We start from the raw sequence: 19088 nt of genomic DNA, 5'->3' as shown, positions 1-19088 counted from the left end.
ACAAGATTATAGCTATAAATAGACATTTTTACGCGCGCAGTAGCAACGCAACACGCAGTCACACACACACACAAACGAACGCATTCTCATATCGCCGTCTCACTTTCCATCTCCCCGTCTCGCTCGCGCCGCCAAAAGCCGGCCACAGTTGCCCCTTATAAATTACGATGTTTACAATCATGGCTGACGATTAAAAGCAGAAAATGGGCGTGGAATTCCACCACTACAGCCATAATCGTAAAAAGGCGAACACACGCACACCACCTCGTGTGTGAGTGAGGTAAGCAGCCATGAGCACGGGCAGAGGCGAGAGTTTTGTTTGAAATGGAAGCGACGGCGGAATTTTTCGACTCGACTTCTTGCGACGGGAAGTGGCGATGTTTGCTCACCGTGGGTTCGTGACGGAGCCCGGTGACGATTATTGACATGCAACTGTTCTTTAGAAGTGTAAACTGTTGGGTATTCGTTTGTTTTGCTTTTGAGATGAAATTGTTTCTCGAACATTGAGCAAATTTATTCAATGCAAGTATGAGCAAGTACATTTGAGCAAAAGGATTTTTAAAATTTTGTTTAAAATATCTTGAATGTAATTTTTTCACTCCTTAAGTTCAAACTATACTCAAAGCCACTCTCATATTAACATAGTTTTGATGTAACTTTGATATTTTTAACTAATGTTTTAGTTTTTATATTGTACAAAGTATTTCAACCTTTAACTCGTTTTTGTTAAATGTTTCTTTTGTATGTTCCAATTGAATTTGGGAATTTGCTTTTGTTTGGTTAAGTTTATGTCCCCCGAATTTAAAATTTACATGCCAATCCATATTTTTTAAATGTTTAAGAAAAAATCATTGTAGAAATAATTTAGTTCTGCTATAGTTCTCATCTGGCTAAAGTATAAACATATATTTGAAAGTTCATGATTCAGTTCTGTTGTTTGCAGTTTAATTAACTATTTATCTTTTCTTGTTCTTGGCAGATTAAACATAATATTCCAGGCCACACTTTTTTTTTAATTTAGAAGAAAAAAAAAACAATTTAACCTACATATTGTTCTTATTTGGCATAAGTACCTATGTGAATATAGCAATTTGTGTGGGGGTTCCTTGGCCGAAATAATAAGACACATTTTTTGGCGATTATAGTCTACACCATGTTAGGGTTTACCAAAAATAGAAATTTTTATCAATATCCGTAATAAACACGTATTTCACTCCGCGTCATTTCAACGAATTTCAGTTCTTTTGGACGCAAAAATAGGTGAAAGGTGATTAGATGGGTTTTTAAGGAAAATTAATTTCAAGTTTCAAAAATGTATTGGGATCAAAAAGGTAATATGTGAAAATAAAATATTTTTATCGGATTATTCGAGAAAAAAATACAGAAAATATCATAAAATTGTGAAGCTTTACAAAAAATATTCCGAAATACATTTTTTTGAAAATAAAATAATTGTTTTTCGATACGCCGATATGTTCAGATAGGAAATAATTTGAACCACTAAAATATAATCTGATAATCAAATGCTACGTCATTTGAGCATGTCTGCTAAACTAATATAAATTTCATATTCATCAACTGCTGATTTGGAAGAAAAATGCTAAATATTATCCCCAGCAGCACAAAAGGATTCCAAGCCGAATTCAATCATCAAACACTTATATCTCAATCAAATGTTATCTTTTGTTGATGATTGCTTTCATTGCTCTGAGAGAGTTTCTAAATATGTACATCAACCATTAGTTCCAGTATTAATCGTATTAATTCTTATTCTATTAATTTATATTCGAGTAGTTAAAAAAGCAAAATAACTGTTTTGAAGCCGATGCAAAAATCTGCTTTTTTTAGCAAGAAAAAATATATCAATCATTGAAAGATATATTTAGGAGATAAAGTACAAACTAAAAAATGTCAATATAAAATCTGGTAATAGGTACATATATTATATTCAATTCAAAATCTATTTATTACCCAAACCTCAGCCACAAATACCACAAACAGGAGTAGCATATTATATAACGATTATAGAATAATCTACCCTTAAATGACTCTAAATGTGTACATCTACCTTAGTTTCAGAATACAGTTAAACCTCGCATAGTGCGCAGGCGTTACGCTTTGTATTTCATAGATTTATCAAATACTTCGTTATATTTTTGCAATCTTTTTGAAGCAATTTGTTCGTCTTGTTTCAATCTACAATTTGCTTCAAAAAGATTTCAAAAATATTATGTCATTTCAGAGTAATCGAAGAAATAAAAAGCGTAACGCCTGCGCACTATGCGAGGTTTAACTGTTAATAAAGATTTTTTTTTTATCCCCGAGTTGTCTAAAAAAAATTAAAATTCATGCAGTTGCAGTCGACTCTCTGGCTGTCGATCTTCTTGATATGAATAATTCTCCATCTATCGATGAATTCTTCAGTCCCTTCACGGAGAAAAAAAAAGTTCCCAAAATCGTGAACAAGCGTTCATGAAAATGGGAACCACGAACAAAGTGTTCAAATCTCATGGTACGTTTTCGGAAATCGTACTATGGGATTTCAACACTTTGTTCGTGGTTCCCATTTTCATGAACGCTTGTTCACGATTTTGAGAACTCTTTTTTCTCCGTGTTCAATCTGCATACTTCAATTATCTCCATTCCTCGATATTTTCCCTTGCTTGAAGGATCTCTTCCTCGATGGTCCCTTGGATTCCGTTTGCTTTAAAAATCTCTTCTGGTTGTCAATAATTTCAGTTTCCCATGGCTTGCATAGACATTTTTCTTGGCAAAACGAAGCCAAGGAAGGGTATTTGACATTAGTTTGTTTTTGTTTGATGGACGTTGCCATGGTTCTCTGCCATAGCTGGGTATCAAGAAAAAAATATTTTCAATCGAGTCTTCATTTTGCATCGTTCTGTAAACTGATGATTCTCTTCCTCGACGGTCCCTTGGATATTGACAACCAGAGAGTCGATGGTATATCAATAAATGTCAATAAATTATATATCAATTATTTAAAGATATATTTGAGCGAACTAACAAGTTTATTAACATCATTGCTGATTTACTGGGAAAAAATAACATAACACTCATATAAACATGTTGGAAATGCCATTTCAGCTGTAACGTACGGTTAATATATCCATTTCTGGTTTACCATGGTGGAGATTGACTTTAGATTAAATTAATATCACAAGAATCCTTGGAACAGTTAGAAAATTGCTGAAGTACAGATATTAAAAACTGAATTTCTCAGGTGGGCATTACGACATACAGTGATGAACGATAAAAAACTCAACAAAATTATTGGGAATCTGGTAATTCGAAACTTTCTCATGATGGCCAGATCTGAAATAATGTGATTCATTTTTTTTTGTCTCAAAAACAGTAAAATCAATAGTAAGGTATGTTAGAATGGTTTTGAGCTAATTTCAAGTATAAATCCACTTGTACAATTTCTCTGCAACTGCATCTACGTTGTACACACTGTTAAACAGCAGTATAAAAATTGAACAACTCAACCAGCAGCTCTGTTTCGAACGTTAGAGAATGTTCTACGTGCAAACAAAAACTAGAGGGCAGCTGATGCCTTTCCTCATCAAGACGCTATATTCAATTTCCCTTATCAATAGTTCACACGCCGGTGATTGAATTTAAAGAAAGAAAGAAAATCAACCGACTGCCAAGAGGTACTGTCGTCGTCCTCCAGATCGAGCGGTGCCTGCCTGCCTGCCTACCAACAGTCCAATCCACCACTTCAGCCGGTAAGAGTGTTTGCACGAAATGAGCGTCATAGTCGTTTAATTTTATTGAGTCATTTCAGGGGTTGTTTTCCTCATGCTATGCTGTAGTGTAGGACAACAACGCTGCTGGGGCGTCTTTGGACCGGCTTCTTCCGCGCGCGACTTCCAAAACGTACACCGACGAAAGTGCTGTTTCAAGGTGTTTTCTGATGATTATCGTCACCGTGCGGACGTCGAATTTCTGATTTCTTCAATGAATACACCCCCTCTCGATCCGGGCGGTGCCCCGGCCCACTTTAGCTGATTTCCTGTTTATTTGAATGGTTTTAAAACGATGTTATGGGTGTTTGCTGATTTAATCGAAAAATTTAATTTGATTCGGTGGAAAATTAACTTTCGTTCTTTCTTGGGCGAGCGTGGAGACGCTTGGTCGTCCGAACAAGGGCAGTTGGACAGAGACATATCTCGAACTTTACGATCCCGGCAGCGTTCTGTCTATCGCATCATTTTATTTCTTCCGTTGGCCACAAACCTCCTCGAGAGTGACTAAACTTGTTTGGCCGGGCGCGATCGAGTGTGGAAAAGAAAGTATCAAATTCCAAACTGAAGGAAAAGAAAAACTGGTTTTGCTCTGGCCGTCGAATTCCAGCCAACTTTATGGATTTAACATAATAAAACGATTGTATTATTAACATTAAATTTTTGATCCTCGCGGTGGAGTTGTCACGAGGCAGCACCTTTTTTGTGCCGGGATTGGTCTCGGTATTTTAGTTGGTTTTAATATTATTCCGGTCAAACGAGCCGACCGATTGCTTTCTGGTAGCTTTATTGAACGTTTTTATAATCGATTTTATTGCGCTGATAGTCCAATAAAAGAAATAATCATAACAATTTTTCAAAAACAATTCGCTGCGGAATGGTTTGAGAGCCTTTGTTACGATTTGCTGACGGTTTGCTTGCGGAAATATTTGTTTTGTGAGTCAGTAATCACTTGTTTAATTTTGACCAGTTTTTCATCTTGGGGCAAAGTGATGACGAAACAATATTTTTGCAATTCCGTTTTCAGTTTCGTCAAGGTATGATAGATTTTGGCCGGCTAAACACACTCTAGTCGACAGAATTGAATCTTAGTAGCTCCTGCGAAAAAATTGAGTTGTAAAGTTCAAATACAAATAATATGATTCCGTGCTAAAAAAAACCAGGCACCTCCATGATTTTATTCTGAAAAAAGAAAATTCAATGGAGGCGCTTGGTTTCTTAAAATGATTTCAATGCATTTATGCTCGTAATTAACAATTTTATTCGTTCACAGGAAATTCACTACAATTCAATTCTGTCGTTTGGATCATGATCAGGGAGCCCAAATCTATCATACCTTGACAAAAACGAAGTGTTTACTGGAGTCAACTTCAAGAAGTTCTGACGGTACAATTTTAATCAAAAAAAAAATCGTGGAAAAATTTGGTCAGTAAATCTGAAAATGAGTATTTTATTTCTGAAAGAAAAATTTAATATCAACTGCAATCCATTTCTTTCAGACATTTTTCTGCTCTTTAAACCTACACTGCAAATGTGTTGAACGAATGTCCTACTCTTTAACCCTCTCCGGGTCACTGTGGGGACACGAACCTGATGGAATATTTATGAAGTCACCCCCGCATCAACCCACGGTAATCTGTTTTGGCAAGCGTTGAAAAAGTTTACCCCTCTGCAAAGTGCTTCAGCAGCTCACAGTTTTTTTAACGCCCCGGCTTCCTGATGTGGTGGTGGTACCAAAAATGTGTGTTTTTGGGGTATCGATTTTGTTGGTGCTCGCTGCCACGCCGAGTTATCTGCAGTGCACAGTGGGACAAAATATGGTTTTTGCTGAAAAATATATTTTAAAAAAAATAAAAAAATATTAACTATGCTTTTTAAATTGCTTTAAATATATTTTCAAAAGTTAAAAAAATTATGCAAATTTCCCACAGTGCAAGAAAACTGTGTTTCGAGGTTAAATTAATGCCCAAAATTGAAGCTGCTTTCTCAAGTGGAATAAATCTTCACCAGTGTGCGAGAGGGCGCATCTGCGGTCACTAGTTTCGAACGAATCAACGAGCAAATGGCTTTATTTGTGAACGATTGGAAAAGTGCTGCAAAGAGTATTTCGCAGTTTAGACTGGAGATTTGAATTTTTTTGAAGAGACTCATAAATCAACCGCACAAAAAGCGGGGCCTATCAACACGATTTATGATGTGCCCCTCAAGTTTTGGACCCGTTTCGACAGTAGTTAGGCTAATTTAAGCGACCATTCCGGTGCTCAACTTAACGAGGGGTTTAACACTTTTATTCAATTATGCCACCGTTTCGTTTCGTTTTTTCCTCTGATGGTTCACACCGGCTTAAGTGAATATAAAAAAATCTCGCTCAAGAGTTGGATCTGGCACGAGACGAGTAGAAAGCCCTAAAAATCGTGTAATTCTATTCATAATCTCAAGTCGAAGGTAGAGCGAAGCTCTGCGAGGGAGGGCGAGAACTTGCCTAATTTTTATGTGCATTTTTATTCGACTTTTATGTTATTCGATATTATTTACAAAATTTACTGCCTCACTCGTTGGGAAAAATTTTCCGATCCCAAAAGTACGGAGCAGGTCCGGTCACTGCTGGCCCAATTACCACTTTGCTCCGAGGGGCCGAGGCGCCACCGTCGTCAAACTCGGGGTCGAAATTTCCAGCCCGGTCAGGTCAGAGGAAAATGTGGACGACTTTTTTTTCGCTTCTCCTTTCTTCACTTCCCCCTTTTTTGGGTGGTGTTGCTGCTGGTGCGGCGGGACAGTTTTACTGCCATTTTACGAGCGTTTAATTTCTCGACGCTTAATAAACAAGCTATAAAACTAAGCTCAAATGGGTGCTTAAACTGCGATTTACTCGTGTTGGGATCCTCGGGGGTTGCTCGACGCGCTGCACTTATCCGGGGGATGTGCGATATTTTCCAGGTTTGTTGTTTTTTTTTCGGGCAAGCCATATTTATCGAACCGTGTACGAATAAAGTCATACAAGCAGGAGCCTTCCGCTATAATAACGTGCGATGGTTAAAAATATGATAAAATTGAACCATTAAGCCCACCGGGGATTCTTCGGGGCCATCGTGGGCTGCGCGTTGTTTAATCACTATCGCGAGGTGGAAAATCTTGGCCCTGAAGGCCCTGACCGAGCCTCGATTACTCACGCAGCATGGCTCTTCCCTCGCGCGCGGTCGTAATTTTCAGGCCGAGAGTCATCCAGGTATAAATCAAGAAAATGTATCTGGTTTCTTTCGATTTCTTAAAAGCATTTTTTTCCCTCTGACACTATGGCGTGCCAGGGCAGAAGAAATATTCAAATTTCCATTCGGTTTTCTTTCCACGATGTAAAGCAATATTGCATCAGCCACGACGACGACGACGTCGTGGGGTCTTATTTTCGATGTAGTTTATTTGTTGTTCTTGGGTCAGCAGCTTCCTTTCAGCCGTTGGTTTTACGGTGCTTGAGAAGTGGAAAAAAATTAAAGAAAGTCATAAACTACACCACACTCCATTTCCATAATAAAGTTCACTATCACGATCGAGAAGTAGTCGTTTTTTATTAAGAAGACGATAAATCTCGACCTCGGCTTGGCTTCCAACAAGTGGGTTTCCTAGCGGTCTTGGGTGTTATGGAAAAAGATAAAATTTAAATATTGACTCTTCGCGGCGGCTTGGTTTGGGAAATCTGAATTACTAATCTCGATCGTCGCTGTGAGTAACCTATGACTTGAGTTTGCAACATTTGACCCCTAAAATTTCAGTGAGACTCTACAGTCTTTTTCGATGTCTTATCACGTTCAGTATAAATTGGACACCCCAAACATGATTTAACCCTCTACAACCTAACCCCGCCTCTAGACGGGCTTCGATCTAAAAAATCGCCAAAAATCAATTTTTCAACCAATTTTTGTTCTTTAAAAAGCATTGGAAAGAAGAACTCATAAATTTTAAGAAATTTAACTGTTTGGAAGATTGACTTGTTTTATGTGACTTTGCCAATGTTTTTAAAAATGTCATTTTTTTAGGGGTCAACTTTGGCTGAGTTTTTTACTAACATTTCCTATATTTTCAGCAAAAAGAAGTATGCAGTAATTTTTGTAGTGTCCCAGACTATGCCTCTACGCATTTTTTGCAATTTAAATTATGATGGTGCCACTCTATAGCAGAAAATGTGGAAAACATGTAAAAATTTGAAAAAGTGACTGTAAAAACGTGAAAAAATTAGATAGGCAAAATGTAATTATATTAGGTGGTAGATTAGGCCAAATACTACCAAAAACAAACATAAACTAAACAAGATAAATGCAAATTAAAATACTAAAAATAAAACAAGAAAAACATAAAAAAGAGAAGTAAAGTTTTTTGTAGAACAAAAGTTGCTCAAAATGACCTCCTAAATACGGGAAAAATAAAAAAATTCGAAAAAAAAATTTGGGCAGTAGAGGGTTAAAGTACATTTTCGGTGACAATCAAGATTATAAATATCTTATTTAAATACAATGGTACCCTACACAGTTCATATGTTGCAAAAGATTCCCAAGACCATCACTGAATATGAACCATAAATGTGGTAAAATAGTGATGTTAGGTTGGTAGACTCTAAGATTTACCCCTGTGAAGCACTTAGAACAACCCAAAAGTTGTCAAAGGATCCCAGGGACATCACTGAGTATGAACCATCACCGAAAACTTTGTAAAACTGCATTTTTACGGCGGTAGACTCCAAGAACTGTTTTGCAGGATACTTTGGAGGACCCAGAATATTCCAAAAATGGTCCACATAATTCATAGCAACGTAAAAAGGTGAACTGAATAAAATCCTTGTTCAAAACCTTGGTAGAATCGTGTGTTACGACACAGCACTGGAATAGGTGCTGAAAAGTTGAACTTTTCAGCACTTGTATCGAAAAGTTGGCGCTTAGTTTCTTAAAAATGAATTCTTTTCCGATTTTTTTTATGTTTTTTTGAGAATTTTAGAAGAGTTTCATTTTCACAAAAATTGGCGGACTTAAAAAAGGTCTTTCAAAATTTAGTTTGAGCTTCCACAAACAAAAAATAAATTCTACAAGCGAAAACTTTCAATTGCTCGTGAAATTTTAAATCACTTTTATCGCCGCCACCACCACCCACTCACGCGTGCTTATCACGTTTTATCGTGCCACCCACTGCGGGCCAGATTACCACCCCCTCCCAACTGCTGTTGCACTGACTGTGTCCCAAAGCCAGCGCCGTAATGGCGAAAAATGAGAAAAATGTAATTAGATTTACGATTTATTTATGTGCTTTATAGGATAATTTCTATAAATTTCGTTCTCGCCGCGCTCTCCCTCAACTGTTGAAATAATTTTTCCCACCACAAGGCTCTGTTGTAGGGCGAGGACTTGTGGAGTGTGTCCTTGCTCCGATGGGTGCCGGAGTTTTCCGAGGCGTTCCGCTAGGGGGTGAAAGTAGAGATAGCGATTCGTTGCAGAAAGTAGGGAAAATCAGCATAGGCTGGATTTGCATAACTGTTTGAAGAGGGGTGGATCGAGGGGTCCACCAATTTTAAGATCGTCTTTTTTTCAAACATAGAAATTGTAAAGAATCACCGAAAAATTAAAACAATATCTAACAACTTAAATTTTAACGTTGGAGAACCCCTCGTCCAAAGACAACAATCCGCAAGAGGCCCAAAAGTGAAGATTTAAATCGTCTATAAAGTTTGCCTTCCACGCGCGCATTTCCAGGACCTTTTTGCCCTCCACAACTGCGTTCCAGCAACGCAGGAGTGTGAGAAAACTTGATTAACTATAACAGTAAATCTGCGCCGTCGAGCAGAGGAAAAGAACTTTTCCTTGAAAGAAAGTTCCCGACTCCAAACGAGCAAAAAATGGCAAGGGGAAAAAGTCCGGGAGGGTCATCCATTCCACCCCCGCACCCCCCCTCGCCAAAACCACCACCACTGCGATATCGCTCAGGGGAATGGCTTCGAGGATTTACGGTAATGTTGAAGCGGGGGAATGGGCTTCCACACTTTGGGCCCTGCGGGACCGGCTTTTCCGGCAGTTTCGTCTTTCCGGTTGCTTCCGGTGTTGAATTATCATTATTGCTGTTTGCAGAAAATCAGCATCGCCACCACCGAGTTTGCTCATGTTGCGGGGGCTGTTGACTTTATTTATTGAAAATTGCGTAACTTTGTATGCTTTCCTGCCGTGGGTAGAGGTCGGTCCCTAGGGAGGAGGGGAGGTTGGAATTGTGGCAACATGGTGGCACTGTTTGTTCAGCTGGCGGAGGCTTCAAACGAAGGGGAAAGGGGTTGAAAACATGGCGAGGATTTCCACATTTAATGGAAAGTGATAAATTTTACTTAGTTTTAATTATGTTTATTTGCGAAAACATGTATTCAATCGGGTGCGAGCTGAACCCCTTTTGGTGTGTCCTTGCTACAATTGCCACGTTATTCGATCACAAATATTTGCGAGCATAAATTTCAGGGGGAATCCTTTCTGCTGAGATGCCATTCGATAATGGGAAACCCGCATTAATGATATAAGTCTGCGGGAAGCAATTTTGTGCAATAAAGAGTTGCATTACGATAATTGCATTTGGCGGTTGCCATCCCATCTCAAAATTCAAAGGACCCTCCATCGAACTTCGTTAAATATTTTCTTTACCCATTTGAATGATTGATTGTGAAAAAATAATTGAATAAGATTGCAAAGGAAAAGTGCTAGAAAAAGCAAAAAATTAAAACTAGGTAAATGACAATCTTTTCTTCACCAGAAATAACAGTTCTGAAAATTTCATTATAGCACTAATTCAAATGCTTAAAAGTATTTTTTTTTCAGAATTTGTTTTAACAAGTTATACTTTTCGATACTGCTTTGATTATAGAGTTTGCAAAGCACACGAATGCAAAAATAAAGCCGCGGAACCTGTAAAAACCCATCCTTTTCAGAATTGCTAAAAAAAATGGATGGAGTTTTTTGCAAAACTTGATTTTTTGGCACTCGTCGTATGGCCTTTATTTCAAAACGTTGTTAAACGTAGACTTTGACCAAATAAAAAAAATCGGCTTATCTCATTCAACACGAGCACCAAATTTTCCCATCATTTTTTTAAACAGCACCGAAACACGTGATATCATAATCCGTTTTCGAAAGCCGCAAATTACTATTTCCCAGCAATTTAATTCAACACCTTTCAACCAGGCAAACCATCCTGAGGTATACAATTACAGTAATTGAATTTACTGCCAGTTAATTATAGGCGGTTGCAGCGGCACAGAATGGAATCACATTTTCCCTGCGAAATCACGGAAACCGACCGGACCAAAATGGATTCGAATGCAGAATAATGGAAATAATGAGTTATAAAACAAGTGCAATAAACGTAAAGGAGACTATAAAAGTGTTACAAATATGAGCAATAAAAGCTCCGAAAATTATATATTATTATCAATTATATTGACTTTTATTGACCTTAAAATTAACATAACGAACAAAAAACAACAACAACAACTCGAGTAGCAAAGCATAGAGGGTGAAACCAACACAACGAGTGTCGAACGCAGAAGGCGAAGGGGGAATCAAATCTCACGTGAAACTAACACAAACACAAACAAACCCAAGGCACAGTTAAATGGTGGGAAGGAAAATAAAAACTAAACCTCGAGAATCCACGATGGCAACTAGCACAGAGACAGAGAGCAACCACCACACATGGACCGAACCGAGGGGGAAAACAGTTAAAGCCAACATCGATGGAAATAAAATTGGGAAACGAAATAATAAGACCAACCATCACAGCCACTAGCAGACACACACACAGGCATAGATTGCAGGGACATGAGGGGTTGGTTGGGATTGGTTAAAAGCTTATAAAGTAGATTTTTTTAAAATACTCAATCATTTATTTGCTAATTTATCGTGTTTCAGCAAAAATAATAAAACGATTTACTTAAAACAATATTTCTTTAGTGGGCTCTAAACAATTCGACGGTAACATTTCAAAAGGCATCATGTACATTTTGACACTTTCTGGGTTATTGCATATTCTGAAAGAACTCCTAATAAGCTACCTCTCCACCAAAAATGAGCAAAAGTTACTTCAGTAAAGTCTGTTTAATCATGATTTTAAATAAAGTAACATAAACAAAATCTCTGCCATCAGCAGTCCCTGTTTATATAGCCCTGTCAACCTGTCAAACAAAAGACTACATGAACCTCGTGACGAAAAAAAAAGCAACATGAACAAAGCGCCATGTACATTCGGCGAAGAAAAACGAATCATAACAAAGCGTCCCTCTAAATGACAGCAGGGTGATATAGACGTTGGTGATTTCAAAAGAAGTTATGTTTGTTTTTCTCATATAAAATTAAGGAAATAGTGTTTTATTGAATTTGGATGATCAAGTATCAATAAAAGCAACGTTTTTCATCGTTTGTTATCATTAGAACATCTTATTTTGCTATTATATTAAAATGGGAATTGAAAATGGATGCTCAACATTCAAATGCGTTTTTCTCAAAACGCATGGTTTGTACATGATGCTTTTTGAAATGTTGGCGTCGAATTTAAAGATTTGTCACCTACATTATTTATTATTTAAAAAAAACGATACTAAAACGTCATACTAATTATCTAAGCCAAGACAGAAAAAAAGTAGAATTATGAAAAGTTAGAAAATGTGGTTGGTTGAATATTACTTCATTTTTTTGTAACTTCACTCAAATTTTTTTTTAAATGTGAAATTTAACAGAAATTGATGAAATTTTCACCAGTTCCCCAATTAAAATTATACTTTTTTTCACTCTGTCGCCATTCCAAGATCAAATATTTTGCTACCATTTTTTTTCTATGATACCAAACAATCGATAAAATTTTGAAAAAGTCTTTGTAAAATTTTAATTTTCGCCAGTGTTTGTTCTGTTTTCCAGTTTTCAGCAAATGATTTATTTTGATTGAAAATGCAGCAGTTTGCTACACCGGAAAATGGAAGGATGGTAATATTAAATCTAGAAATGGCGACAGGTTTTGAGTAAAAAAATGTGTAATTTTAAGTCAGGAACTGGTGAAATTTTCAACAGTTTCTGTCTGTTGATTTAGCTTGAGAAGTGTTTTCTGCTGAATCTCACATTTTTACACATTTTTTATAGCTTTTTTTTACTGTGTACACCCATTTTGAATAATTTTACCTAAAATAATATGTAGAAATTTGGATAAGGTAGAACCTAATGAAAAATCAAAACAAATTGAAGCCCTAACTAAAAATTCCTATTTTTAACAAAATTCAGAAAAATGTTTTTTTTTTCATTAAGCAAATCTCTACTCAATTATCCGAAGGCATTGGAAAAAATTGTATTTAGGATAATCGAATCAAGTTTTTTTATCGCTGATTATTTTTATTGTCGACCTTGAGTATGACCCCTAAACTACTCAAAAGTGATTTAGTATTTTTCCTCTTTTTGGTAGCTATGGAATAATTGTAAGACTATCTTACCCTTCATTCCTCGATTCAATCAAACTACCATCACAGCCAGCATCGAAGCTTTGGTAGCTTGGCGTGCAACGAATGAATCAATGTGGTTGTTATGGGCATAACGCGATTCCACCACCACCACAACCACCAACTCCAGGCGATGATTTCTTTTCTTTTTTTTTGCGCCGGTAGCTAGTTCCCCGCGGGAATCAAACTGCCAACGCGCGGCTTCGATCGCCATACTGGTTTCAAAGGTTGTAATTAAGTATATTTCTTCGCGCTCATTCAATCCACGTTTCGCGTTCCTACGGATGATGATAATTATGATGATGGTAATGATTATTACAACACTCCCTTTCGATACTGGCTGGCTCGAGGTTTTTTTTCTACTCAAGAGCCAATCCGGGCCAGATTTGAATTATTCAGTGTCTAAAGATCCATTATTCCGTCAGCGTTGCTGGATAATTACTCTCCGCTTGCATGAATTAGCAATTACAGCCCCGAAGAGCGCGCTGCGTTGGAGGCGTTGAAGAATTTGGAGTTGGCTTCTACACTTCGTAAATCTTGGTGTGCACTTGAAAACGCCGAAGCCGCAGCGATCAAGTTCATTGACTTGCGTTTTCTCGAAAATTGCGTCTCAAAATTATATCCATTCCGAGCCAATCATCGTTCATCTCCATTAAAGAGTGTGCTGCGAGTCAGCTGCCTTTTTTTGGCTTGAAGATATACAAAGTGCAATGGCCGAGCGCAAAGTGTTGATTGAATTTTGCTAAAACGGTGCTTCGGTTAACTACTGATAATAATTGAACGGGTCCAAGTGGCTTGTTTCAAATTGAATTCTGCACAGTCCAGGTGAACATCGCAAGGCAAAATTACACATAATTGTGCAATTTCAGTTATGGAACAAAAACCAGAAGTGTCTAACGTGATCTTCGACTTAACAAATTTTCGAAGCAAAAACGTGGCCATGGCAATCAAACTGCGAGCCCGCAGAGTCCAATTATTGGCCATCAAGCGACGCCATCTTGTCAAGCGGACGCGGAAGATAAGATCAGCGAAACGATAACGACCTCCGATAGTTGATGCCTGCACTTGATAGCCCCGGCACTTGTACTTTGTTGCAGTCGTCAGTTCAGTCGAACAACAAAAACCTTAAACAACACCTTTTCCATCTACTCTCAGGTAAAGCACTTTTTTGCGATAAACATCACACCGTTTAGCCTGCAAAAACAGCCTCCGGCCATATTGGCGGGTGAATTCAAGATGCTTATCACTTTTCAGCAGAACAAAAAATTACACACCACGCGGCGAACCGATCCTGAGGTGGGAAACGACACTTTATTTCCCTGGAAATCACACTCCGAATACCGATCATCGCAAAACGCGGCCAACCAAAAGAACCGATCCCTCAACACTGGATCGCTCAGGTTCAGCATACGTAGCTTAATCCTCGTCTAAAAAACCAAAATATGCTAAAAAAGGAAACGAAAATATTTACCCTGGAAAACAATTAAATTATTATGCATAGAAGAAACAGCCGCAAAGTCGAAAAAAAACGGCTTCTGCAATAAAACCATAAAATCTCAAAGTCGAAGACAACCCAAAAAAAAGCATCTTTCAAAAAAGCAAAACGAGAGAAGAAGCATGCCTTCTGGCGTAACCCTTCGCACAACTGTGTATCCTTTTTCCCGTAGTCTTTCCCAAAAAAATACAAAATCCTCCTTTTGTACGAGCTTCAGCTCAAATCCACAGGAGTCAAACAGAGGCCATAAATCTGACCGGCCACGGCCATAAATCCCAAGGACGAACGCTTTTACGTAACGGGACACACGGCGGACTCGTCGTCGCACTCCGGGAGCGCTTCTCGCAAAAAAAAACCCTTCCTTCCTTGCTTCCAACTCAACCCTGGTGGCCTTGGGTAAACTATGCAACTAGCTTTGGGACCAAAAATTGCACATTGCACAAAAAGTTACGTAAGAATTTTACCTCAAAGGCTCGACAAGACTGTTGCGAATTGGAATCTTTTAATGAGCTTCCTTTCTTTTGGGCGAACACGCTTTATGAGAGTTCGTCATATTTTGGCCCAGGTATTGAAGTTATTGTGGCCTTGGAATGGGCCGTTAATGGGTTTCGGCACGTTTGGTTTCGGGAGAGGTTGTTTTTTGCTAAAAAGGGCGAAAGAATGTTGAAGGTAATTTAATTTTAGAGGCGTAGAAAACTAGGGAGATTGCTTGGCTTTCAAAGATACCTGAATCTAGTTTTGCCTTTGGAACTTTATCGATTTCTAAAATTGTATTTTCCACATACATTTCTACACTGATCCATCATAAAGACAAATCGTCGCCGTCGTGCTAACTTGTCGTAAGTGCATTTTGGGCCAAATTATGTTAAGAACGCCATTTTGTGCAGCTCACAATGCCTCATCTTTGAACCTTCACAGATCCCCAAAATTCGTTTTCAATCCTTAGATATTCATTGAAAACCAAAAAAGCTCTTGTCACTTTTCATATGAAAGTAGTTTCAGTAAGATAAGGGGCTCCTGGCCGGTACCTTGCTAACCTCGGGGATTGGAAGGTATGTTAGTAAACATCCATCTAGAATGCGCAGAGATCTCTATGTCACCTAGTGGTATAGATGTTTGTAGGGAGGTTTTGGACTCAATGTTAGTATTTTGAACGTTTGTTTTATTTAACGCCATCACCACCTCCACCAAAAACAATACCATCACCACAAAAGGCCATGCTAGATTTTAATACAAATACATTACAAAACGAACACGACAATAAAACCATCTTCCTGGCACTGCTGCCCACACGATACTGACGCGCAATAATATTCATTACCACAATGACCCCCCACTGCATGCAAGACTTGAACATGAACACGAACACAGCACAAAGAGAACAGCACAAAAATCCATCTTCCCATCACCACTGCTTAAACGATACTGATCAATGACCAAAATGACTAAAATGACCAAAATGACCAAAATGACCAAAGTGACCAAAATGTCCAAAATGACCAAAATGACCAAAATTACTAAAATGACCGAAATGACCAAAATGACCAAAGTGACCAAAATGTCCAAAATGACCAAAATGACCAAAATGACCAAAATGACCAAAATTACTAAAATGACCGAAATGACCAAAATTACCAAAATTACAAAATTACCAAAATTACCAAAATTACCAAAATTACCAAAATTACCAAAATTACCAAAATGACCAAAATGACCAAAATGACCAAAATGACCAAAATGACCAAAATGACCAAATGACCAAAATGATCAAAATGATCAAAATGATCAAAATGATCAAAATGGCCAAAATGATCAAAATGACCAAAATTACTAAAATGACCGAAATGACCAAAATGACCAAAATGACCAAAATGACCAAAATGACCAAAATGACCAAAATGACCAAATAACCAAAATGATCAAAATGATCAAAATGACCAAAATGACCAAAATTACCAAAATGATCAAAATGACCAAAATTACTAAAATGACCAAAATGACCAAAATGATCAAAATTACCATAATGACTAAAATGACTAAAATGACCAAAATGACCAAAATGACCAAAATGACCAAAATGACCAAAATGACCAAAATGACAAAAATGACAAAAATGACCAAAATGACCAAAATGACCAAAATGACAAAAATGACCAAAATGACAAAAATGACAAAAATGACCAAAATGACCGAAATGACCAAAATGACCAAAATGACAAAAATGACAAAAATGACCAAAATGACCAAAACGACTCAAATGACCAAAATGACCAAATGACCAAAATGATCAAAATGATCAAAATTACCAAAATGACTAAAATGACTAAAATGACCAAAATGACCAAAATGGTCAAAATGGCCTAAATGATCAAAATAACTAAAATGACCGAAATGACCAAAATGGCCAAAATTACTAAAATGACCGAAATGACCAAAATGGCCAAAATGACTAAAATGACCAAAATGACCAAAATGACCAAAATGATCAAAATGACCAAAATGATCAAAATTACTAAAATGACCAAAATGACCAAAATGACCGAAATGACCAAAATGACCAAAATGACCAAAATGACCAAAATGCCCAACCGACCAAAATGACCAAAATGACCAAAATGATCAAAATGACCAAAATGATCAAAATTACTAAAATGACCAAAATGACCAAAATGACCGAAATGACCAAAATGACCAAAATGACCAAAATGACCAAAATGCCCAACCGACCAAAATGACCAAATGACCAAAATGACCAAAATGACCAAAATGGCCAAAATGATCAAAATGGCCAAAATGATCAAAATGGCCAAAATGATCAAAATTACTAAAATGACCGAAATGACCAAATGACCAAATGACCAAAATGATCAAAATGACCAAAATGACCAAAATGGCCAAAATGACCAAAATGACCAAAATGACCAAAATGACAAAAATGACCAAAATGACCAAAATGACCAAAATGACCAAAATGACCAAAATGACCAAAATGTCCAAAATGACCAAAATGACCAAAATGACCAAAATGACCAAAATGACCAAAATTACTAAAATGACCGAAATGACCAAAATTACCAAAATTACCAAAATTACCAAAATTACCAAAATTACCAAAATTACCAAAATTACCAAAATTACCAAAATTACCAAAATTACCAAAATTACCAAAATTACCAAAATGACCAAAATGACCAAAATGACCAAAATGACCAAAATGACCAAAATGACCAAATGACCAAAATGATCAAAATGATCAAAATGACCAAAATGATCAAAATGGCCAAAATGACCAAAATGATCAAAATGACCAAAATTACTAAAATGACCGAAATGACCAAAATGACCAAAATGACCAAAATGACCAAAATGACCAAAATGACCAAAATGACCAAATAACCAAAATGATCAAAATGATCAAAATGACCAAAATGACCAAAATGACCAAAATTACCAAAATGATCAAAATTACCAAAATTACTAAAATGACCAAAATGACCAAAATGATCAAAATTACCATAATGACTAAAATGACTAAAATGACCAAAATGACCAAAATGACCAAAATGACCAATATGACCAAAATGACAAAAATGACAAAAATGACAAAAATGACCAAAATGACCAAAATGACCAAAATGACAAAAATGACCAAAATGACAAAAATGACAAAAATGACCAAAATGACCGAAATGACCAAAATGACCAAAATGACAAAAATGACAAAAATGACCAAAATGACCAAAATGACAAAAATGACAAAAATGACCAAAATGACCAAAATGACTCAAATGACCAAAATGACCAAATGACCAAAATGATCAAAATGATCAAAATTACCAAAATGACTAAAATGACTAAAATGACCAAAATGACCAAAATGGTCAAAATGGCCAAAATGATCAAAATTACTAAAATGACCGAAATGACCAAAATGGCCAAAATTACTAAAATGACCGAAATGACCAAAATGGCCAAAATGGCCAAAATGACTAAAATGACCAAAATGACCAAAATGACCAAAATGATCAAAATGACCAAAATGATCAAAATTACTAAAATGACCAAAATGACCAAAATGACCGAAATGACCAAAATGACCAAAATGACCAAAATGCCCAACCGACCAAAATGACCAAATGACCAAAATGATCAAAATGACCAAAATGATCAAAATGGCCAAAATGACCAAATGATCAAAATGACCAAAATGACCAAAATTACTAAAATGACCGAAATGACCAAAATGACCAAAATGACCAAAATGACCAAAATTACCAAAATGACCAAAATGAACAAAATGACAAAAAATTTGGATAAAATCACAAAAAATAGG

This window comes from Culex pipiens, chromosome 1, assembly GCF_016801865.2.
Source record: "Culex pipiens pallens isolate TS chromosome 1, TS_CPP_V2, whole genome shotgun sequence".
Taxonomy (NCBI): Eukaryota; Metazoa; Arthropoda; class Insecta; order Diptera; family Culicidae; genus Culex; species Culex pipiens.
The sequence above is the reverse complement of the archived record's forward strand: the minus strand, read 5'-3'. Positions refer to the sequence as shown.